This window comes from Apus apus, chromosome 3 (genome assembly GCF_020740795.1).
Source record: "Apus apus isolate bApuApu2 chromosome 3, bApuApu2.pri.cur, whole genome shotgun sequence".
In the NCBI taxonomy this organism is placed as follows: Eukaryota; Metazoa; Chordata; class Aves; order Apodiformes; family Apodidae; genus Apus; species Apus apus.
This window is the reverse complement of record NC_067284.1, coordinates 75,340,938-75,364,869: the sequence shown is the minus strand read 5'-3', so window position 1 is coordinate 75,364,869 and position 23,932 is coordinate 75,340,938. Positions and strand designations below refer to the sequence as shown.

At 39.9% G+C, this 23,932-nt stretch overlaps 1 protein-coding gene across 2 annotated transcripts in view; it reads left to right on the top strand.

Moving 5' to 3' along the window:
• Positions 1-4,880: 4,880 nt before the first annotated feature.
• DAAM2 (dishevelled associated activator of morphogenesis 2) overlaps positions 4,881-23,932 on the top strand; it is a 180,332-nt gene continuing 161,280 nt past the window's right edge. For both annotated transcript variants that reach the window (XM_051613201.1, XM_051613200.1), the window contains exon 1: positions 4,881-5,055. The gene's annotated coding sequence lies outside the window, so the exon portion shown is untranslated. The remainder of the gene's footprint in view (positions 5,056-23,932) is intronic.

Sequence of the window (23,932 nt, the reverse complement as noted above, 5' to 3'; positions counted from 1 at the left end):
CACAAAATAGGACAGATTCTCTGCTATGGAAGTTATGTCCAGGAAAAATCAGGGTGGATTAACAGTAGAGTCATGAAGGGAAGAACAGAAGAATAAAACAACAAAACAGCAACCCCCCCTCAAAGCCAGAATAAAGAGCAATAGCCATCAAGAACTGAGACCAAATGTCATTTGAAATTAATTGCTCTAATAAGGACAGCTGTCTACCTAATTGATTTCAGCTTCTCACTAAGAGATCAGTGCTACTAATTAGTTTGCATGTAAACTTCAGAGGATGTGAATAATCAGAGTTTAGCAAGCCACGCCAACCATAACTAATCCTTCTAGCTCTTCCACAAAGAATACACAGTAAGCAAATGTTGTCCCCTGCCCAGCATCACTGATGGAGCCAGGCCTTGTTGATTCAGCTACTTTTTTCCACTAAGATGCTACAGAGCACTCAGAAGCATGCAGAACTGGCAACCTTGAAGTAATTTTGGAAGGGAGTTTCCTAGGTAGAATAGGAGCAGTGTGATAACTTCTGTAAAGAAGAGGATATTTAGTTGGAGCTCCCTGCTGGCTAAGCAGCTGTTTCAGGATCCATGAGTAGCCAAGTATAATTTACAAAACCCCAAGGCTATTCTAAATTGCCATCAGAGTCATAACATACCTTGATCAATTTATAGACCACAGAGTTGCAGGGGTAGTTTTAAAACTGCCATTACTCCATCAGTCTGGTTTTATGCTAACCAAAAGTCTACCAGAGTAAAAGATAGGGTCTAGAACTTGTATCAGAATATGAGTGGAAATAGCATTCCCTTTTCCTTTTGCCTTCTATTTTTCCTGTTCCTTTGTATTAACATAGCTTTGATTTTCCTGGAAGTGGAAAATTATGGCATTAATAGTTTTAATTTGTAATTAATAAGGAGCATTATTGCAGATTAGTGTTGTCCAGATCCCTGCTTTTTTAAAGTTCAAAGCAAGTTCTCGAACTGCTATATAAACACATTGAAAATGTAAGTTAGGATTCAAAAGCTGTAATCTGAAATTTATATATGCCTGAATTGGAGCCTAGTTCCATCCTTATTCATCAGGAAGTTACTGGGAGTGGAATCCAGCCCTTAGATCCGGTGGCGTGGTTTGATCTGAAAGCTAAAATCAATATTAGAAGAATTTTAGAAGAATTATATTAACTAAAAGAATGTATATGCATGCCTGTGTTGTATTGGCTATATATGCATCATTTCAACCCCCCAGCAACAGGGGACAGAATTTCTTGTGGCTTTTTGACAAGTAGGGATTGTGGTGGTTCCATCACCATCCAATGTATAGTAGTGATATTGCTCTGCATGTCACACTTATGAGACACTCAAAATGTTGTGTGGTATTTCAGAGACTGGGAGACATCCAGAAACAATCTCTGTGGGGAGAGTATCAAAGTCTTGCTAGTTCTGTAGCCTGTGGTGACTGGGCAGAAGTCGTTGACCTTATAGTTGTGCTGGTTGGTGGTATCAGGCAAGGCATGCATTTGAGCTCACAGAGCCATGATGTTTAATCTCATTGTCAGATGGTGCAGGCAGCCTGGCACTGGGTCTCCTTTCACAATGGGCACTTTTGTTGTTAGCTTAATAAACCCACGTCCTTTTGTTCTGACAAGGGATCTAACGAACAGTTTATATTTTCAGAAGTGGAGCAACATCTCACTGAAACTTTTGCTTCTGCATTCTATAAGGAATCTGTCTTTGAGCAGCAGACGATCTATTTGGTTTAGTATGTCCCTTTACCCTTTTCACACATGACTATTAAGGGCCCTTATGCATAGATAATGCTACAGCTTTTTGGTTTTGACCTTGGTCATCAGAGCCTAAAAATGCTTATAGAAATGGTCTTACTCCTGAATTCAGAAAGAGCTGCCTTTTTAAGTATGTTTGTGCTGTTTTGGGATGTAGAGCTTATGTTCTCAGAAAGAGAAACATACCTTTTCTTCTTTCTTGTTAACTTTGGAATGAATTCTGGTTTTGCTGTTCCCCATAAGGTACAACACCAAAATAGCTCCTATTAAATGTTACCTTTTGTGCAAGGGGATTACTCTGCAGAATCAAACATTTTTCACAAGCTGCAACACTTTTCAGTTTTTAGCGAGATTATCTGTGGTTCAGTATTTAATAATAAAAAGTTGGCTTCTCTGGCATCTTTCATCTCAGGCTTTACTAATGTGAGTATTCAATTATATAACACCAGAGTTTAATGTACTTTTCTGTTACTGAGGAACAGAGTCACAGAATAAAACAGTAATTTATCTAGTTTCCTTTACTGCTGACTAAATATTGAAGCATGCAGCATAATTTGAATTCTATGTCCATTATTTTATTTAATATATCACACATTTCTCCTATAGCCAGTAATAGAAAACAGGAGTTTTGCTGTAACCATTAGACAATGCTCTGTCAATGGAACATCCAGATGCTGTGGTGAGAGGGGATGCAGCTTTCACATGGGATTATGGGGAGTGTAAGGAGCAACACATGTAAGAAACAGCAGATATTATTTTCTTATCTTAACATTTATGGTGGTTTAGATCATTCTGGTCCAGTGGCACAAACCTGTTTCCTGCTGAGCATTTTCTGCTGTTTTGCATGTTCTAGTTTTGAGTGTGCAGAACAATGGAGCATTGCTATAACTCCCCCCAAGCACTGGGTTCTCTCTGTCATTGGTGTCTTCGCCATTCAAATCCCCATCCAGTGCAGCATTTTACCCTATTATCTTGTAGAACGACTCTGCTTATTTTGAACATAGCTGAGGCATTGAGTGGACAACCAGATTTGTCTTAAAGACTAATGTTTTGTTAACTTTTAACTAATGAACAAAACAGGGGTCATTTATCTTGGTAACACTGTACCATAATAAATGGTACTGTGTGCTAAGGTGAGAAGGGAGGTAGCGCTGGTAATGCAAGCCTACCTAACCCTTGTCCCTTGGCCTGCTGCTGCAGATGAGAATCTAGGGCTGCATACAGATCTCTGGCTTCAGAACCTTGGCTGGAAGAAGGAGAGGGAAGCAAGAGAAAGTATCAGTTAATCATTCCCATGTCTCCTTTCAGCTCTTCTTTCCTCTTCCAGTGAGAAACTAAGGATAGAGAAAGGGGTCCAAGACAACTAGGTGGAGCTCAAAAGGCAGAGAACAGCTGCAGAAGAACCTGGCATACAGAAGGGAGAAACAGGGAGTAAAGGGGAAGAGACTTGGCAGATGCGCTGAAAAAAGTAGTAGGCAGAGATGTGAGTGGTAAATGAGGATTAATAGACTAATGGAAACATGTGAACTGAGGGGAGGACTGATGGAATTATAAGATCTCTTCTACTGTGCATCACATGTAGTTTGCATATGTAAATCATATAAAACTTCCCAAGCTTTATGCTGAGAAAGGTAGGAGCATTGTACAGCTCATGCTAGAGGAATGCCAATGGGTCACGGTGGTTTAATACAAGGGTAATGATACTGGATTATAGTTTAGTAACGTGGCTGAGTGGCTACTTTGCTTACAGAGTAGAAGGTATACATGCCAGTAGTTAGCGGATACCTACTGAGCCTGTTTGTGAAAGACCATTAGCATTAAAAGGGCTGGAATCACCTTTTGGTTTGTACCCCTGTCCTGTTACCATAGGACCAAAGAAGCAGAAATTTGGCTTGCTAGCAGTTTGTACCTATTCTGTGCTTATTGTGCATTGGTGTATGCGAAGGGAGAGGGCAAGGGACAGTGGTGACTTGATCTCATCTTGTTTGGTTTGGTCTGACAGTTTAAAGGTGATATCTTTCCCCTGTAACTTGCTTTCTCTGGTTGTGCCATTAAATATAAAAATATTTGTATATATGTGACTTTGCCTTGTGATATGTGTTGATTGGTGTTGTCATCATGAGAGTTCAGTTATTGTAATGAAAACAAATGACTTTCATGTACAGAGAGCAAACCATCTATTTCTACGAGTTAAAAGAGAGAGAGAGAGAGATATTTTGCAGATGGTGTTACTACATCAGAATTTCAGTGTTACTGTTTAGCAGAGAACAGGATTTCTTCAACACACACAAGGCAAACAACTCCCCCATATTAATCTAGCTATTAATATCAGATAGAGTTGAAAGTGAAGTCAGAAAACATGCTAGAAACAGGAGGTTACATGGGATTAAAGCTATTGGGAGAATGACTGAGGAGGAAAAACTGGAAAATTCGGGCTTTTTATTTATTTAAGTCATATCCTTTCCATTACAGGGAATAAAATCTCATAAGATAAATTGATCCGAGTTGCCAGGGGATATCCCTAATCTTAATTCCGCTGCAGAACGTGTGCTGCAGTGTACAGGACAGAGCAGGGGCTGGAGCGCCGGGGTGCAGCACTGCACCCCTCTGGCTCCCTGACGCAAGTGGGACCCTCCGCCCCTGGCCCGGGGAAACAAGACCTCCGCCACTGCTGTCTTCCCCTTTGCCCAGGAATAGTTCCCACCTACGCTGCAGAGAGTGCGAAGGAAACAAAAACCAAAACAAAGCAGAAACAACAGGCAACAAACAGCCAATCCCAAATCCGCAACACCTGAAAGCCTGGAATGAAAAGCTGTGTTGAAGAGCGTTGTTCTTTTCCCCAGTGCAAGCAGGAAACCGCCTCGTGTTGCGATGGTTGTCGCCCGGGTGGGGGGCGGTGAGCCCACTCCTCCCGCCTCTCTGGCTCCAGACGCCCCCCGGGCAGCCCCGACAGCTCCCGGTTCCTCCAAGTTCGCCAGCGCTCCTGCCAGGACGGAGCTTGGCCCTTTAAGAAAGTGCAGCACAGTAGCAGGGGCCGGCCCTGCCTCCCGAAGCCTGCAGCGCTGGAGCTGAGCTGGGGAATGGGAAGCAGTTCCTGATCTGGGTCCGAGCGAGCGCACACGGCAGCCGCAGCAGCAGCAGCCGCAGCCACCCCAGCTCCCCAGCAGCATCCAGCGTGGGGATCAGCGCTCTGCCTGCTTCCCTGACACGGGGTGGACGTTCCTCAGCACTGAGCTCAGCTGCTGTAAAAAGCAAGTAGGAGAATATAGAGCTGGATAAAATTGGTAAGTCAAACTAAACTCACAACCTCCTCCTCGGGCTTGCAGTTTTCCAGTCTCTTACTTTGTAATGTTTCTTTTTGGAGGCCGTTTTTTTAATTGCCTTTTAAGCAGAGCAGCTGGGAAAACATGGAGGCAAAATAAACGTGTAAAAAAACCTATGAGGATTTGTCAGTGTTTGTGCTCCTGTTTTGCAATCCTCTGTCCACATTGACGTTTTGCTGCAGGAGTGGGGAAGGGGAAACCAGCAAGTGCTTTTGTGTGGGGGGGAAAGAAAGCTGGTAAGAGTTGTAATTGGCTTTTCTCACAGAGATGATTTAAGAGGGAGATTTGAAAAAAAAAGACTTTCGAGAAGCTTGACGTGACTTGTCATTTACTTTTCAGGAGTAAAAACAAATCTCGTGTTAAACAGTTTTAAAGCGCACTGGGACGTGTGCAGGAGGGCTGAAAATCTTTTTAAAGACTGTGTTACCGGTGTAAATCTGGATGCCAGAGCATTGCCGAGCAAACGTGTATGTTTGTTTCAATGTAACTAACTAACCCCACTGGCAGGTCTGGCGGAGCAGAGGCAGGAGCTGCCACGTTCCCTGCAGCGGACAGAGGGCGCTGCTGCCGCGTCCGGCACAGCCCTCCCCGAGGCAGGGGGGTGGTGAAAATTCCAGTGAAAAATCGAGTGGAGATAAGATGTTCGAAACAATTTAAACAAAAATCGTTCGCGCGTACGGAACGCTAAAGTATATAGCATCCCGTTAGAGCAGTCAATGCTTTTTTTTTTTAATTTCTGTTTCCTTAAGTTGGGGGGGTAGCTGTTTTGTTTCTTTGTTCTTTAAGTGGTGGTCTGCATGATAAAGAAAGATATAAATGATGCTGATCAGCTTTAGAAGTTAAAGCCTGGTTATGATCCTGTTATGTTTTCTGGAATGTGTTTTGGGGACACCTTGGATAAGGGGGAGGAGAAGTGTGGAATCTCTGTCAGAAACTTCAGTAATGCTGTGGGAGATGGGGAAGAACTCTCTGTGTTGATCAGGTCTCTGGCTGGAGTGAGTATGTTTCCATATCAGATGTCTGTTTGTATCCAGCACAGATATGTAGCAGAGGTTAGAGATCTATAAGCTGAATACTAAGACCTGTAAACCCTAATGACTGAACCACGTATTGTCAAGTAGTTTGGGAAAAGGGGGAGAGACCTGTTCAGGCAGGCATATGTAGCTTTCTGCATAGAAGTCCCAATACTGCTACTGGTACAAGAAGCTGATAATTGTGCCCTGATCTACCCATATATAACAATAAGATAATACAGTAACAGAATGTCCTTACCTCTGTGTGTGTAAACTTGATTATGTATAACCTGGAGTGCAAAATAATATTCTGCTACTTAGTGGAACAGGAATTTGAGTTTCCTTGAATCAAAGGCTTTAAAAGGAATTAAGACATTATTTTAACTAGCGCAGTTCTATTTTGAGTAGGGAAGGATCAGAGCTGTCAAGTTCCAGTCTGATACAACCTCTATTAGAACTTAATGTTTCTGTGACCTGGTGCTTTGGTGGGGCCCTTATCAAGAAGATGTTTCTGTCTGGCTTTATTTCTGTTACTTACAAATCACTTGCAGTGGAGTGGAAAAGAATTGCAGGTTTTGCGTCTTTAATGTGGGGCATGCTGGGCAAAGCAGATTAAAAGAACTGAATGACCACATGGAACACAGTCGTTCAGACTACCAATTATTATATCTCATTGAAAACTTTAGAATGCTATTACCTCTGATGAATCAGTGGAGTAAGTGAGCAGAAGTCAGCTTTCTTATCTTCAAGGGCCAGTTAAACAGTTACTGTGAGGCAGTGCATCTTTGAGATACTGGTGGTGTTTCAGGAAAAAAAAAAAAATCCATTTCTTTATACTCCTTATGGTCCATTAGACATCCAGGTACAAATGGCCCTTTGAAATTACTTGCTGGATCAGAGGAAAGATTTCACTCTTCAGTTGATCTCTGAACTAGCAGGCATTAGTCAGATGTCTGACTTCTGCTTCAGTAACTTATCGAGGAATCTTTTTTTTTTCACTTTCTTTCAAGCAGGTTACTTGATGGGATTACTCAGCTGTCGCTCCTGTGTTGTGCAGGAGATGCTATACCCCTGGGTGGTGGAGCACATTCATTGAGAATGATAGAGCAGTGAGACATTCTGAGGCACATTTGACCCAAGCAGGTGCTTGTCTTGGTAGCATGTTAATTTGTTTACTGGAAGTCTGTATCTTCCACCATCACTCATGTTCACCTAAGCTGTTATCCTTGCATTCCCCCATCTATTTAATTTGTCGGCATGACATTATTAATATGGTAGCTGAAGTGATTTCAGTTTAGTTCTCCTACTTGCCTATATTTCAAATTAAAATCTTGGCTTCACACATGGAGGAGGCAGTTTGATGTGCCTGATCCTATTTTTGCTGTTTGAAAACTCACTGTATTATTTGTTTTATTTTGCTCCTGAGTGTTTTTCTTTGAGTTGCTTTGTACCTGAGAGTCCACACTGGAAGTCTGTCCTTGGCTGTTGCTGAGGTCATCCAGTTAACTCCTGCAGAGTCTCCAAAACATTAGCTTAATATGACATATGTGTGTGATACTTAAAATATGAAGAAATCTTCCACCTCTATTTATGCCAAATTAAAGAAATGAAGATTCCTTGAATAGTTTTTTTTTTTTTCATTAGACACTGTGCTTTTTGCCTGTCAGTCAATACTTAGGATGTTGGCGGTGCTATAAATTCTGTGCCTACCATTGGAGTGCTTATCTACTACTTTCTTACACTGACAGTAACTCTGCTGAGTGAGTCTAGCCAGAGCAAGACTCATGGTTACTCCACAACTTACAGACAGTTTTGTTTCTAATATTGTTAGTTTGCAGAGCTTCAGGTTCTTATTTTTAATTAATCTTTGGGCATCTTATCGTCATCTACTTAATGAAGCCTGCTGCAAAATCCTATCTCTAAGAATGTTTCTGGCTTCATGTGCTGCAGAATGTTATCACAAGTTATGAAGACTTGTGATGCTCACATAGCTGAGATGAATCTTGCCATATCATCTTTTAGGTAAAGCCCTTTTTTGCTCTCTATAACAGAAGCAGGATCCCAACTTAAAACCTCAGTTTTGTATCAAAGACTCATTGTGCTGATAGTCTATTAACCTGTCTTGTTCTTTGATAACAGATTTCATCCTAGATTAATTTTACATTGGACAGTGATAGATGTGTTTTTGTGTCTGACTTTTTTGCCTGTCTCCACTTTTGTAATTATTTGAAATGCCACATTTTTCTTTACACAAGGGATATGTTTATCAGTGTAAGTGGAGACCTCTCAAGTCATTGTCCTGCACAATATCAAGAAATGTTGACTTACAGAGAAGGTGAAGGAAAGTAAATAAGATTTAATAGCTCTGAAGGTGGAGATGGAAAGGAATTATTGCTGGAATGTGTTCCCCAGAGAATAATTTCAGTGGAGTAGATACCTGTATGTAGCTAGTCCCAGCTCTTCCAGACTATGTCAGATCTGCCAATGCTCATGTGCAGGAGCATCCTCTAAGGAAATAATTTATTTCCATCTTCACATACGTACAGCTGTCTTCTTGTGTCTGAGACAGTTGATAGCTGAACTGTTCCTTCTTCTTATCTGTAGTTTCAAAGTTCTTTTCTTAACCAGATTCATCAGAAGCCTTGGAAAACTTCACTCTCTCTTTATTCACTATCCATTATTGAGAATGTTACTTCTCAAATTTAAAAATAATAAGCAAGGCTTTAAAAAAACTTTTAAACACTCTACCATTTTAATTGTATTTGCAAAAACATGATAGTGACCTAACACATCATTAAATAAGCACATTTAAATCCTGCATTGACCTTGCCAGCCAGTAAATCAAAGCAATGGCAAAATCCCTTTTGTTCTCTTTGCTACACCCTGAAACCTGTGAAATAATCTGAGCACTTAGGAAAAGTATGTACCAAGTTGATGTGTTTTGGAGCATGATAAGAGTTAAGGATTTCTAGATTCTGAGGGGTCAAAAAAAGCTCTGCTGAGATCTCCCCTTCCATTTTTTATAATTGGATAAATTCAAAAGACCATGGATTTTGAATGTTCAGTGTAAGAAGAAAAGGCAAAGTGGCAGCTGGCAGTGCTGTTGCTCAGCACATGCTGCACTTCTCATTGCCTTCACTGGAAAGGATACATTTTATACTTGGGGCTGTTACTTAACATCTTGCCAAATTGTCCTTTTGGGAAGGGGGTGGTGGTGTGTGTAACTGATTCACAATACAATTGCTGACTTTTTAAGTGGAGCATAGTGCAAAAACTGTTCTGAGGTCTTCATCTGCATAATTTCTAGTTTCATGCTGTCATACCTCGTTCTATTTGAGAAACATGACAGGGTCAGAAATGTGGATGAGTAGAAGGATCATCACGTACTTAACTGTCTTTTATCATATGTAGTATGGTGCAATCCAGGTGCAGCAGGTAGGGCATCCTTTGCAACTGCCCTTCTCAGTTCTTTCCACTTGTGCTTCAAGTTTTTTGTAACTGGGCATTCTGTCGTTTAGGCAATATGATGTGTTAGCCAGATTGTGTGTCTAGCTCTGCGGCCTATTTCTAGATGTAGCAAGACATGTAACTTTACCTACATTTGTCATATAGCTGTGTTTATTTTGAAATCCACGGAAATTACCTGGAGAAACATTATAATTTTATTTCTCCAAGAGAATCTTTTCCAGCAGCTGATGAAACCCAAGCTCATGCCAGATGAAAAGCTCTTGTGTTATCCTTTTCAGTTAATTAAAAAAATAAACCCCAAATCCCTTATAGTGGCAGTTTTATAAATACCGTGTGTGTGCCTGTACATGTATGTGCATGTCTACACTAGGGCTTCACTCTCGTGTTAACAGCTTGTGCCTTTCACAGCAAGCTGGGCATTATCCTACACTTTCAGGTACAGGACTCAATGATTCAGGGGTGCAGTACAGAATTTGTGTAAGCCAAAAGGCAAGAAGCTGGGTTTGTTTGAACAGAAAGGTGCACTGGCAGCTGGAGCTGGACTACCTCTTGGCACTGATATCTAATCTATTAAGTGCAGATTGCAGTAAGCTGGAGGACTGTGATATTTCAAAAATCTTGGACAACTTTACCAGTGAGATGGATTTCTTTTGTTTTAATTTTAAGAAGGCAAAATTAATTTAGCTTGGGTGAAAGCTTTTAAACTGATAGCCCTAGAGGACTGCAGTCCCTTTGTTCAGCCACAGAACAAGTGATGCCTTGGACCATGGCTGAGTCAGCTTCACCAGTGCTGCTCTCTAGCTGCACATTTTAGTCCAGTCAGAGGATCGAAACTGAAGTTCAGCAACTTTCTGTTCAACTTCATTTCTTTACTCAATATTGTCAGATTGTTAACAAGGGGCTGACAAGCTAGATGTGGAATGGCTTCTTCTGTAATCTGTTTAGGTTATGCCAATGCAAGTCCTTGTGATCTTTTTGTTTGAAGTGACAAATAATACTGTGGCAAACTCACTCGCTTATCAGAACAGCCGTGCTCAATTCATTTCACATGAGCAGCCATCAAATGGGAATGGGTTTTGTTTATTATCCAGAATGGAATCAGCTTAGCTACCTGGTGTAAGGACATACTGTATTCCATTACCAGTCCTCTGAATCATTCAGTTGCCCAATGCATTGTTTTTGGTTTGGTTATTTTATTTTAATTTTTTATTTTATTTTTTATTATTTTTTTATTATTTTGGTTTTTTTTTCAGTACTCTGCTTGCATTACACAAGTCCTGTCTTTTCAGACTGCATTCTGCCGGATTCAGGGACACTTTGGAAAGTTGCACATGGGCTTTTGTGTTAAGCTCACCTGGAAGTCAAAGACTGTGAGCTGCAGTCACTTCTTTTCAGAGTGGAAGGCAGGACAGAGGGCCTATGTATGACAGTGGCACAGAGTTGTAGTAGTACCTACAAGGGTGTATAACTTGTGAGCAGACTAAATGTTTTGGCAGGATGTTGTGTTTTAGAAAAGAGGTACTGTTTTTATACATTATGCAAACTTTGTATTTTCATGTTTATTTGTACATTTTCTTCTCTTTTTCCTGAGATTTAAACACTCACATTACATTCTCTACTAAAAAAAATAAATACAAGCTTAGATTTCTGTCTATAGAGCACTTGGTCATAAAAATACATATATATACTTGAAGCTGTTTTTCACTCTGTGCTGGACCCTTTTAATTACACATTACTCAGGTTATAGAGTGAATCTTGGCCAGGTAGTTCCAACTTCCTGTCTCTTCTCTTCACTGACAGTTCTTTCCTCCTCTAATATTGGACAGCATTTGGGTTGGAAGCCCTTCAGGGATTTATTTATATTGAACAACCTTTATTTTTTTTTCTTCACTTAGGAAAATACCTGAGAATAAATCATGAGTTCTAGTAATGCTGGGTTTTAGTCTATAATGTTGTGTTTTTAACAACCACCCAGTGTCAAGCCTAAGGTGGCTGACTTGTAGCTGAAATGGAAATGGAAAAATGAACATGTTGTTTTTCCTGTTCCATTTATCTTTTCAAGATATCTTAATAAGCTGGAAAGAAGGCAACTACTGCAGAGCTTTGAGCACAACAGAGAAGGAAGTTTGACTGTCAGAGTTTGGATACTTATGCTTTCTACTTTTACTTCCTTCATGTCCCAAATCCCAGACAAGCAAAACAGCTCAGAGTTACATTTGCAGTTTCACAGCCTGAGAACCAAATAACATTAGTAGTAGGTATCTAAAGTGCAAAATCCTTCAGGAAAATATAGCATCTTGTACCTCAGCAATGTTTGGACTCTTAAAAGTTTTTTTCTCGTCTTTACTGGGTGGCTAACAGGAGTCTATGTTTCAGAGAGATTTGCTAATCTACACAGAATGCTGTAAGATGCTTAATTCAAAGAAATATTTTTTTAATGTCCTTGCATGTTTTAATGTTATTTTTTGGAAACCAGAGCAAAGATCAGCAGGACTGTTCTATGGCTGGTCTTCCAATCCAACATTTTAAGTTGCAGGGTGTTTTTTCCTTCTAAAAATTTACTTAATTTACAAACTTTGACTCTAAAATGTTCTAGACCAAGAGGGGACCAGTGCATCATTCTCAGCACTCAGAATTTCCTGTGGGACAGCAGTCGCAGGGAAGTGGGTTACCAAATAGTTCTAGTGACTCTGCTTACTTTGCATGAAGCACAACTGAAAAACCACCAGAACAAACGAACAGCACCAAAAACCTTTCTATGTTAAAAACTTATGTTCTATTCTGCTTTCTCAAATATGAGAGATCAGATCTGGTAAACAATTTTGGTGTTGAACAGGGTTGAGATAACTACTGCTATACCACCGTATGTAGTGAGTGATGTGTATGTAAGACTATATGTTTGGATGAATAATGGTATATGGATTCATGTAGATATGAGAGTGATCATTGCTTTCTAGTTCTACAGTTTGAAGGGCCTTATGTGGATTTGATTCTACACATTGCTGTGTGTGTGAAAGGCATATACATGAAGTTATCATGCTACTTGGTTTATTGAGCCCCATATCCCAGTGTCTGAAACTGTGATTTGTTATGGTGTGATATGATCCGAAATAGAACCACAACTCACTGTAGTGGGTTCTTTCAATCCCCTGGGAATGTTTGTCTGGCTTAAATGTATGAAACTGAAATGTGTAATACAGAGCTGCAGCTTATAGATCAACACTGACTCCATTTGTGGGAATGAATGAATACCTCATGTTTGATGTGCTATGGGAGAGTTCACAGATGACTTCTTATGTTACAATACTGTATTTTTCATGCTTTTTCAGCTTCATGTGTTTTGTTTCTTCTTCTGTATGCAGAATAGGGTGGTATTACCCTGTGTTTTTCAATATAGAAATAGAATGTGAAAAGATTTCTCCCTGCTGACTCTTTAATGGTTTCAGAGACTTCTTTCCAATAAAATTTCAGTCAAGTCTGAAAAAGACAGGTGATTGTTTCTATACCCATCCACACATTTCACAGCTATAAAACTTATTTGTTTAACTTGGATTCTTCCTGAATTATTTGCTATTTTAATTGTTTTGCCTTTCCCCCCCTTTTCACAGTTCTTTGACAGCTTTAACCCTTGGATACAGGTCTGTGAAGATAACTTCTCACAGTCTTGTCTAATGATTGCATGATAGGTGGGAGGGTTCACCTCCATCCTGTAATTTGTAGGTGGTCATAGATAGATAGACCTTTATTACTGATAAAGTGTTCCCATAGGAACTAAATTTTTACCTGAGAATATTGAAGTCCCTACAGGTGGTTGAATTCCGCTCAAAACCCCCCCCCAAAATTTGCTTAATAAAGAAGCAGACTCGCCCCTATGCTAGCTACCCTGCCAGTATTCTGGTTCTATTGCGTCTTGTCTCTAAATGTTATTTATTTATGCTGTCTTGGCTCAGTAGAGGGTGAGATGTGTAAGGCTAAGAGAGGTCTCCTAAGTCATGGACTACAGCATTTCTGTAATTGCAGGAAATTATGTTGCAGGATTCCATTAGTAAATTTATCAATCTCTGTCTCAAAATTAAATGGCTTTTGCTCCTGTTGTTTCCTATTGGGAAGCCATTCAAGAATCTTGCTCCTCTGTTGTTTAGAAATCTACTTCTATTTTCTTAACTAAGTTTGTTCTTAGCCAGTTCATGCCCATTTGATTTTGTGCCAACACTGGTCTTTAACAATTCTTCCCTTCTTAAAATACTCCTGTGATCTGAGAGGATTCTTGACTTTCTCTCCTGTTTTTCCTTAGGAAGGGAAGATAGTTAAGGTTGTGCTTCACTTTTCAGTGTTCTTCATTATCAGGGTCATCCTGTCTTGCTTCAATAAATTCTTTAGACTTGAGAGCTTTTTAGTCCTTCCTGTCAGTTCTCAGACAGACACAGGAAAAGGTGGCTGTTCACCTTTTTCTGGATAGGCAGAGAATAGGTGTAACTTTCGGGTTATTCTGAGACTGGGAAGATGAGAAGGGGAGAAGGAGAAAGTGGCCTGCATGTTTTTGCCTCTGTAAAAATCTCTTACTGGAGACTTTGTGAATAATAACTTGGGCCTGAGGATCTGGTGCCTGGGATAGGCAAAGGTGTTGATTTAGTTCTTTCATCCAGTCCATCTCTCCCATCCCTCTGTAAAAAAACCTGCTTGAAACAAGCCAGCTGATGAAACTTTTAGAGGGAGTGCAGCTCACAAATGAGCTTATGAGGGCAACTTTCCAGCTGTTTCCTCAGAAGGAATGAGGCAAATGGCTCCCAGAGCCTCAGACGAATGCCTGGGATCTTTCTTCTTTGGAGCATGTGGAGAGTCCCTGAGAAGAGCTGGGAGTCCGGGGGCTGATGGAGACATGAAGCCAAAGGCCTGTAGTGGGAACCTCCTGCTGTCAGGATCCCACGCTAAGCTGCAGTTGAGGGCGGGCATGGAGGGGAGAGAGAGCTGAGTAAGGTTTGCTGTGACCTTGATATGTTCCCATGCAGTGTTCAGTGGTATCATTAAAAAAATTCCTGAAATGCCCTTAAAGTCAGAACAACAAAAAAACCCAACTAATTCATTCAGCATGCTACTGTACTTTATACTATATTTATGAGTATGCTGCTGATCTGAATATGATATTATTCAGGTTGGATGTTTCTTGTAAGACAGCTTTTCATTTAACACAGTGTATAAAAACTAGGACTTTTTGCAGGGAAGTACCAGACTCAATCAAACTAACTGAGATTTAGGGTGGAATTTGGAGCAGGAGGACAAAGGGTGGAGAGGAAGGAGAGCAAAAACAAAAGATCTGGCTCCTGGATCAGAGCAGGTGGTAGGTAGTAGGTAGGTAGTACAGATGGTGTGAGAATAGTGGGACTTCTGTTTGGATCCATCATCTTAAGGTGAGTATGGTGGTTCTGAGCTCTTCTGAAGTTGGTGTTGAATTATTTTTTATTAAAGAAGAAATTAAAACAATTTTTTTTTATTTTTATTTTTTTTTTTCCCTCATAAGGCAAAGGCAGGGAAAAAATAATTCTCTCACAGTTCTGAGTAGATCAGCAGCATTATGAAGGTGTTGAAATGTATTTTAAAAATTCAGCAGTACTATAGCTAGGGATAGCTCTACCCAAGCAGTTTTTCCTCTATTTCATTGTCTCCACTGCTACTGTGGTTAAGAGGTATGTACACACAAATATGGCAGCTTGCTCCGTCATGCACTGCTTTTATTCCCTTTCTGCCAGGAGTTTACCAAGTAAAGTCACTCTGGAATCCTCCTGGAATGAAGGTGCCTAGGACTGGTTCAAAAGAATATTTGGGACTTGTTTGCTGCTCAGTAATTCAGAGTAAATGCTATTTCTCTCTTCCAACAGATCTATAAATACATCTTAAATTGTCTTTGATTGTATGCAAAGAAGCAGAACCAGTCTTTTCCTTTTCTCTTCAATCGTAATGATTTCCAGCAGGAAGAATCTAAACTTAGAGGTAAAGTATGTCTCTACTCAATGCCAGCACAGGCAGAGTAGAGTTAGCTCAAGGAGCCCAGTGCCTAGTAGATTTTTCAGAGCTCAATACACCCTTCTGTTTCATGAAAAGCCCTTGTAGTCACTTATGTGTTCTTTGTTAGTTTATAAAATACGAATGGTAAGAATTGGCCCTACTGGTTGAGCATCTTGTATTTTTGGACTTGGAGTATATCCTTATGCTCTGATTGCATTTATTTATGGTCTCCCAAGAATAAGGAGAAGTGACATTAATTGTACTATTCCTATACTTCTGTCATTGGAAATGTGTGACAGAATAAGGAGATAATGCCTGACCAGGCTGCCTGTGTTACCCAGGCGCTTCTGCCATGGAGGTAATGAAGTTTCATGCATCTCCCATGTTTCAGTCTAGAAGGCACAGTGAGGACTCTGAGCCTTGTGTGCAGGCAACAGGTGCTGAAGGAGTTCTGAGGACATAAAAAAAAAAAAAAAGAGGGCCCCTGTGCTGTTGGTGCTTGGTCAGTACTCACAAGGACTTAAGAGGCTGAAGTTCAGCCACCACCCAAGTGTGGCTTCCTGGGGACTCTAATCAAACATCAATGAACTGTCCCTCACTGTTCTCACTTTTTGCCTCCTCACTTATTGCTTGCAAACTGAAGAGGGTCAAGACAAGCAAAGATTGCTCTCCAAGTCCTGCTGGTGATTCTTGTTAAGAGTTCTTTGGTCAGGATTAGTTGTACTTTCTCCCTCCAGAATCCTGGGGAGAGGGTTCATACAGGACAGGCAGAGCCATAAATAAATGTGCTTTGAAAGGCAATGTGCTATCCATAGAAGGAAACAAATTACTGGATTCAGCTGGTAGGAATGACAAAATTCTTTTCTGTTACCTTCCACTGCAATACATCCCCCCGCCCCCCTCATCTTCTGGCAAATGTGATATTGAATACATATATCAGGCTCAAACTTTGAGGGTCTGATGCTGAACATTCCTCCTGTGTTTAATTTCTTATTAAATATATATAGTTGCAATACACTGAGCATGCTGTGCATGGTACTGTAAGGCTCGCTTGCGAATGCAGCTCAGTTGTTTGTCTGCAGCTCAGTTGCCGTTCATTTAAAAGCCCAAGAAAAATGACCAAAATTATCTATTTTACAATGGAACAACACTTCCAGGAAGAAAAGACACAAGTGAAAGTTCCTGGGCTTATGGCAGCAGGAATTCTGGGGAAAGTTAAATAAAGGTTTTGTTGTGACTGGGTTTTTTTTCATTATTGTTGGGGTTTTATTTGTTAATTTTTTATTTATTTTTTTTTTACTATCTAGCTCTTGATAAATAGCCTTGATATAGCCCGAACAAGAGCCTGAAGGTTTTAAAAGAGCATCTCCATTCACCATATCAAGATGTAGTGCTTTAAATTGAAAGGCTAGTTAAATAGCCAAAAGAGGATATTATGAAAGTTTCATTGTTAAAGAGGCTTTCAGTTACAGTGATGTTTTTAGACTGGATTGTTTTGGAATTTGGGCTTTTTTTGGCAACCTGTTTTTTGGTTTTTTAGGAACCTGAGATTTAGTTCCCAGGTTATTTTTATCCTTCTATTCAATGAGATACCTTCCCATTCTGAATAAGGACCTTTTGCTAAAGTGTTTTGGTCTATGCCCTTCTTGTTATCTTTCCCCATTGTGTATTTAAGACATATTCATGGGAGCTGTGTGCACAGCTGACTGCTTGGTCACTTCTGACATGCTTCCTGGTAACAACGCTAAAGGCATTTAATGTTTGTAATTTAAAAGGCAGGCTTGCCCTTGATTTACTGACAGCAGTCAATGCCAAATCTAGAGTCAGAATGGCCACAGTTGTTACCAGGTGTAGAGGCAGGAAAAACGTCGTGGTGGATCTCATGCAGGACTTTATTTAATGTGTGCTATGTAAAGATTATTCCTCTGAAACACAATTGAATTTCATGGTTAGATGGGAAAAGGACTGGATCTATTCATAGTGGCGAAGGAGTTGGCAGTCAAACAAAGCTGGTTGAAATCTGGTTCTACTGATATGCTTTAGAGCTTTGCCACTGACTTTGTTCTGACTATTTGTTATGCAAGACTGAAGTTTAGCTGTTTCAAGATTATTATCTTGTTGATCAATTATGTGAGTCTGACATTCAGATCTTGCTTTTGCTTGAAAGTATTTCTATAAGGAACTTTGAGCTTGCTCTGTGTGGATATACATAGACAGCACTGTTAGGTTATGAAACTGGCTTTAGCCTGGGCACTATTCTGATTTTTCTTGTGAAGTAAGAATATTGGTAATTCTGGAAATGAACATGTTGCCATTTCAACAATGTGCAGATGGGTACAATTTCCTTCATGAAGTTTTCTCATAATCAGCATGTAATTCTGCCTCTGATCTTTTTCTACTCATTACCAAGTCTTAATTTGTAGAGAATTTCTTTTTTAAGTGGTTTTAAATGGAGTTCAACTTTCCTGAGGCAGGCTGCAGTACCATTTTCTGGGAAACGTTTACTGGGTTTTCTCTTTATCAACATGAACTATAGCCTGCCCAACCTGTCTGAACATAGTCTGGTTCTGGGTGTGTTCTGTAACCAGAGAAGTAAAAATTTATGGTACTTTACCCTTTCTTACAAATGAGTAAATATCTCTTAGTGGCATCACTGTGCACAACCTGAAAAAAAATTTAAAAAAAATCTGTCTTATCATTTGAACAGCCCAAAAGCATCTCTTCCTTCCCTCTTGTTTTAACTTCAAACATAATTATAATTTAATTATGAACACGTTCTTTTATGTAGACAGAGATCATGATGAGTAACAAATATTACTCCAGTCTTACCTTTCCATTGCAACTTGCAGAATAAACTGTTACTGCATTCTTTAGTAATTCTTCAAGAGAATAGCAGAGGGACTTGGGTATCCTGACTTGCTGACTATATTCTTTGCTTTGGGATAAGGTAGGAGGGAATATAGTTTATCAGAGTGGAGAATGGATGACTTAGACTTTTGGCTTATTAAGTATCTCTTCTGTGCTTGTCTGTGTGGTACGGAAGAGCAATGTGTGATTCGCAAGACTGACTTGCTGCCTAATGTTGATGAATCACCAAACTGTTCTGGGTGGGATCCAGACCTCATCAAAGTTGGTGCCAGCACCCTTAATTTGGCTTCTCTGAAAGTCTTGTTTCTCAGTCAGGGAGATTAATTCCTATGTAATCATCTTTTCTGGGACTAGATTTTTCATCAGTCTGTCATCTTATCCCCACATGTCACAGATTCATGTGGTATTTTCCAAAATTTGGCAGTCTGTTAACATTTGTTTGTCTGTCCCTTTCTCTCCCTGCAAGGGTGGGTAGGCTTAAACTGGTGGACTCAATCCATTCATCCCTATTATGAAATAAATGTAATACAGCAATAGAAATTGTGAATGAGTTTGAAAGCTCTATTCCCAGTTAAAAGGGATGAAATCCATCTCTCACATTCTTCCAAGTGATAGTAAGATTGTGTGTTTGGGTTAGGAGATTCAAATTTTTCCATTGAAAACTTCCATTCATTTTCATCTTGGTGGGTACACGTGTGCACATGCACATACACACACACACACACACACATACACAGATACACAAGGTCTCCCTTCCCTCCTCATAATTCATGTACAATTACCTAACCTCTTCAAAGCATACTGTACAGATATGTGTTTCCCCTAACTTTCCCTGCTTAAAATATACTCTTTGGTTTTTGACATACTTATTAAAAATAAAAAAAAAAAAAACAAAACAAAGCAAAAAAAAAAGAAAAAATCCAAAACATAAAAGCTTCCATAAACTCCCGTGTCTCACTGTGACTTTTCCTCCTTCACTTTTTCATTTTTCATCTGTTATTTCTAATCTGTTTCAGTTGGTGTAATTGGTACACGGAGTAAGTAAAAGTGATGTGGGCAGGCCTTTCACTTCATAGAATGGTGTGGCTTGGAAGGACCTTAAAGATCATCCAGCTCCAACCCCCCTGCATGGGCAGGGACATCTCCTACTAGACCAGGTTGCTCCAAGTGCCATCCAACCTGGCCTTGAACACTTCTTGAACACAAATTCCCTGTTCCAGTGTCTCACCATCCTCATAGTGAAAATTTTATTCCTAATGCCTAACCTAAATCTACCCTCTTCCAGTATAAAGCCCCTTGTCCTATCACTACATGCCCGTATAGAAAGTCCCTCCCCAGCCTTTTCTGTAGTTCCCCTTCAGGTACTGGAAGGCCACTATAAGATAGGTTGGTGGCTCCAGAACTGGACACAGTACTCAAGGGGGAGTCTCACAAGAGCAGAGTAGATGGGTTGACCTGCTGGCCACACCTCTTTTGATGCAGCCCAGGATACAGCTGACTTTCTGGGCTGCGAGTGCACATTGCAAATTCATGTAGAGCTTCTCCATTTGCTTTATACATTCCCATTTCTGTGGTCTGAAGTTTCATTTAAAGTGTCCTCACCTTCTATGTTGCTTCCAAAATTCTTGAAGTAGATTTTTCCTTGTCATGTTGTGGACATTGTCTTGCCTCTATGGCATTTTTGTCTTGAGCTACCACCCTCTGTTAAAGTTTCACAGGTGCCTGATCTTCTGCCAAGTAGTGGGAGAAGGGTCTCTGAGAGCTCTGCCTCTGGGCAGTACCACAGCCTTCTCAGATAACTGTGCTTGTCTGAATTTTATTGCCTTAAAATTCATATTCATCTCATGCGTTTTTTCCCTGGACTGTTATATCTTAAGTTCATTGTTCATCTAGTTCTGAATGACTCTGCCTGTTTTAATGTTATGGTTTGTCTCTTGTTTTTGGTCTCATTCTCTACTTTCAGCAGCCTGTTATTTTCGAGAGGTTGTCTTTCATCTGAACTTAAATAGCTACTGATTTTTGCTTTTCCACAGTTAACCTTCTGATTGGGCCCTCTTGAAGTGTTTGTCCTCTCAGAATTTTTGGCTCCTGTTAGTCTTCCATTATCACCTTTCTTTTTTTCCTTCACTATTTGACGTTTTTCCCAGCTTATGCTTATCTGTTTGTGCATTCAGGCCTCCTATCTCAACCTTCTGTGTAGAGGAATAGTACAGATTTTTCTTAAGTTCATTCTTCCACAGGAAGAAAATAACCCTTCACATGTCACTTTTTGAGACAGTCTTCACTTATTGTGATCTCTTAATTCTAAGACAGCCTATGATACAATAGCTGAAAAGTATCATTGCTTTGATGTCCCACCAAGAATGAGTTTGAGTAACAAAGAGTTTTGAGAGCATCACTTGAGTGGATGAATTTACAAAGCTTGATGATTTAAACAGGTACTTGCTCTAGTGAACATCGCTGTAACATAATCTTACTCTTGGTCATTAACTTTTCATCCTGAAGTATTTTGCAAACTACCAATTAATTTGTTAACACAGCATTTGTCTGTGAAATTATATTACAGCCACTGTACAAAGGCAACACGAGTTAATTCAGTGCCTGGACAGGTACAGTACTGAATACCTTACTGTCTTTTTCCATCTATAACTGTTAGTATGCAAGTTAGTTGTTGGCAAAATAAAGTTATGGAAAGCAACAACTTACCAGTGTAGTATTTTTGCACCACTGTTTAGGACAGGAAATGCGTGATGCACACAGACAGATCTGAGCTATCTTTAGTCTGAGGAGCTTAGAAATCAGTGGCAGTAAAGCTGTGGAGTGTTGAACTTGAGAGCATGCTAGGTAACCTGACTTCTAAGCAGGCTTAGCTTCTACAAAAGGCTCTGCTGTGACCTCTCAGTGCTGTTTTTCTCAAGAAACCTAAGTTAAAGTTAGAAGGCCACAGCTTCATGTGCCACAATCAGACCTTTCATTAAAGCTAGAAATAACTGTAATTTGTCATATAGCAAGTGGGTTTAAAAATAACCTGCTGTCCTTTTTCAGGGATGTGTTTCTTATGTCTGTCTTCATACTTCTGTGCTTTTAGTCTGCATGAAGAGTCTTTTATATGTGTGTACCTCTTTGTACCTTAAAGCTTCAGAGAACTGAATGATTATAGCTAACTGTGGCATAACTTTGCAGTAGCCTAGTTTACATTCACCAACATTGAACCCTTCATCTAATGACTGCAGCTGTCTCAGTTTCTCTGTTGACATAGCAGGAAATATATAGAGGAGAGTTTGAAGTAAGTCACTAGAGGTTGGCAGAAAAAAAGTGTTTTTCATAAACTTTAGTGGTGTAGACTTAAAGACTGGTAATTGGAAAGCAAAAGATGAAGTAACCAGGCTGCTTGTTTGTCTCAAGCTGTACAATTAAAAATCTTACTAATACAGTTACTACTGTCCTGCAAGTAGAGAATATATAGTCATAAAGCTGTAAGCATAGATATTAGCACAGATGTAAATGCCCAACCAGTACTATGGTCATTGTGAAGTAAGCTTGGTGTTACTACTGGACAAATGTCACACTGAAATTCTAACAATGGTAAAAAATCAACTGAATGTCTTTTTGGCAGTCTTGTTCCATATAGGTGGTTCTTCAGGAAGCAGAATCTAGGATGCACTCACCTGAATGTTAAACCTCAGTTGGTTTAACCAAATCCTCAGTTGAATGATCATAGACTCATGATCAGCCCAGTTGGAAGGGACCTTGAAAAATCATCTGATCCAAACTTTTGTGGGAAAGGGAGCCTAGATGAGATTATCTAGCATGCTGATGCGGACTCTACCACATCCCTGGTGAGGTTAGTTGATTGTTCTTACTGTAAAAAATATCAGGATGGACAGGTCTTTTGTTTCTGTTTAAATCCTGATTTTGGTAAACTTAAAGGCTCGCAAATGGGTCTTTAAACATGTTATTTTCTTCTTCTGCATATCTTTATGATGTGCAGAATATTTTTTTCCTCTCTTCATCTCTCAGTGCTAAGAAATCCTTCAAAAGACAAAAACTTCCTTAAACCCTTACTAAACACCCGAATAGTCAGAAGCTGCAATTTTTTCTCCCTTTCTCTCTCTCTTCCTTTTCCTTCCCTCTCTTCTCTGTGATAGCAAAGGGAATGAACATCATCTAACTGAACTGAGTGAAAGTGTAGCAGTTTCAGCAGTGCACAGAGTCATAGAATCATCAAGGTTGGAAAAGACCTTCCAGATCATCAAGTCCAACTATCCACCCTAAAATCCCTAACCACTAAATCATGTCCTGAAACACCCCGTCCACCCGTTTTTTTAACACATCTCTCTTCCCTAAACAGTGAAGGGTACTTCTGGATCTGGCTGGTCTGCAAACATTCCCATGATCCTTAAACCTGGTGTCTTTATACAGGAATTTGAATTCTTGGGTGATCTGTTATATTGTTTGTCCATTATTCTTGCAGTACTCAGCAGCAACAGTGAAGAATCACCATCACATTTAGATTGTGCCTCTAAACACAAGTCTTAAGAAAAGGATGCAACTTCACACTTTTCACAGTAAGAGCACACTAAGCTTTTTTTAGTATGGCTTTCATAACTTCTCCACTGAAGCTGGTCCAAAGCTGGCATCCTCGATAGAAGTGGCATGGAAGTGATGACATGGCAGGGAGACAGGCATTAAAAATAGCATGACCCAGGGATCATTCCCCTTCTTCTGTGGCATCTGAACTTGAAAAAATGGTCTGGATTCCTTGCGGTCCACAGGCTTCAGAATAAAAGGGAGTTGTACTCTTTAACTGAGCTTTGCTTAGAGGACAGAGCAAATGAAAGTGCCACTTGTATGACTGAAACTAATGCATGAAGTTGGAGAATCTGATAAAACTATTCTTATGTTTGGAGTTGCTCTCAATTTCTTGATAATGTGTCCTATTCCTCTCTGTAGATGTGGCTAAATATATGTAGGAATTAATAGCTGTCATCAGTTTGCACTTTTATCTGGACATTTATGGGGCACTTTAACTCTGATAAAGAAGCAGGAGTTTCTAGTAGCAGACCTGCAAGATGTACATAGGTATTATTTGAAGCATTTTGATTCTCAGTGTTTGAAACGGTGCATAGTGTTTCTTTTTGCTTTCAATCTAAGCCCAAAAAACTAACCCATTGAAACAGCATTGGAAACAGTGTTGACTGATGAATAACTGACATCCTTTAGCTGGTTTCACAGTAAGGAGTCATAGCTTCAGAGAACCCTTTCTCCTCAGCTTTCTCTGGGCATGCCTGTCTAATATTAGGGTTGCCAGCTCAGGGTTTAAGACATATTAAGATTTGTCAGTGGTAGGGTTCCACAGCATTTGATTTCTGTTGGAAGTTTCTAGCCTGTTCAGAGTTGATAAGAGGTGACAAAGTCATTGTCACTTCCTCCTGCAGAACATTTGTTAGCTGGAATAATTTATTGTCGCTACAAACCAAAAGCAA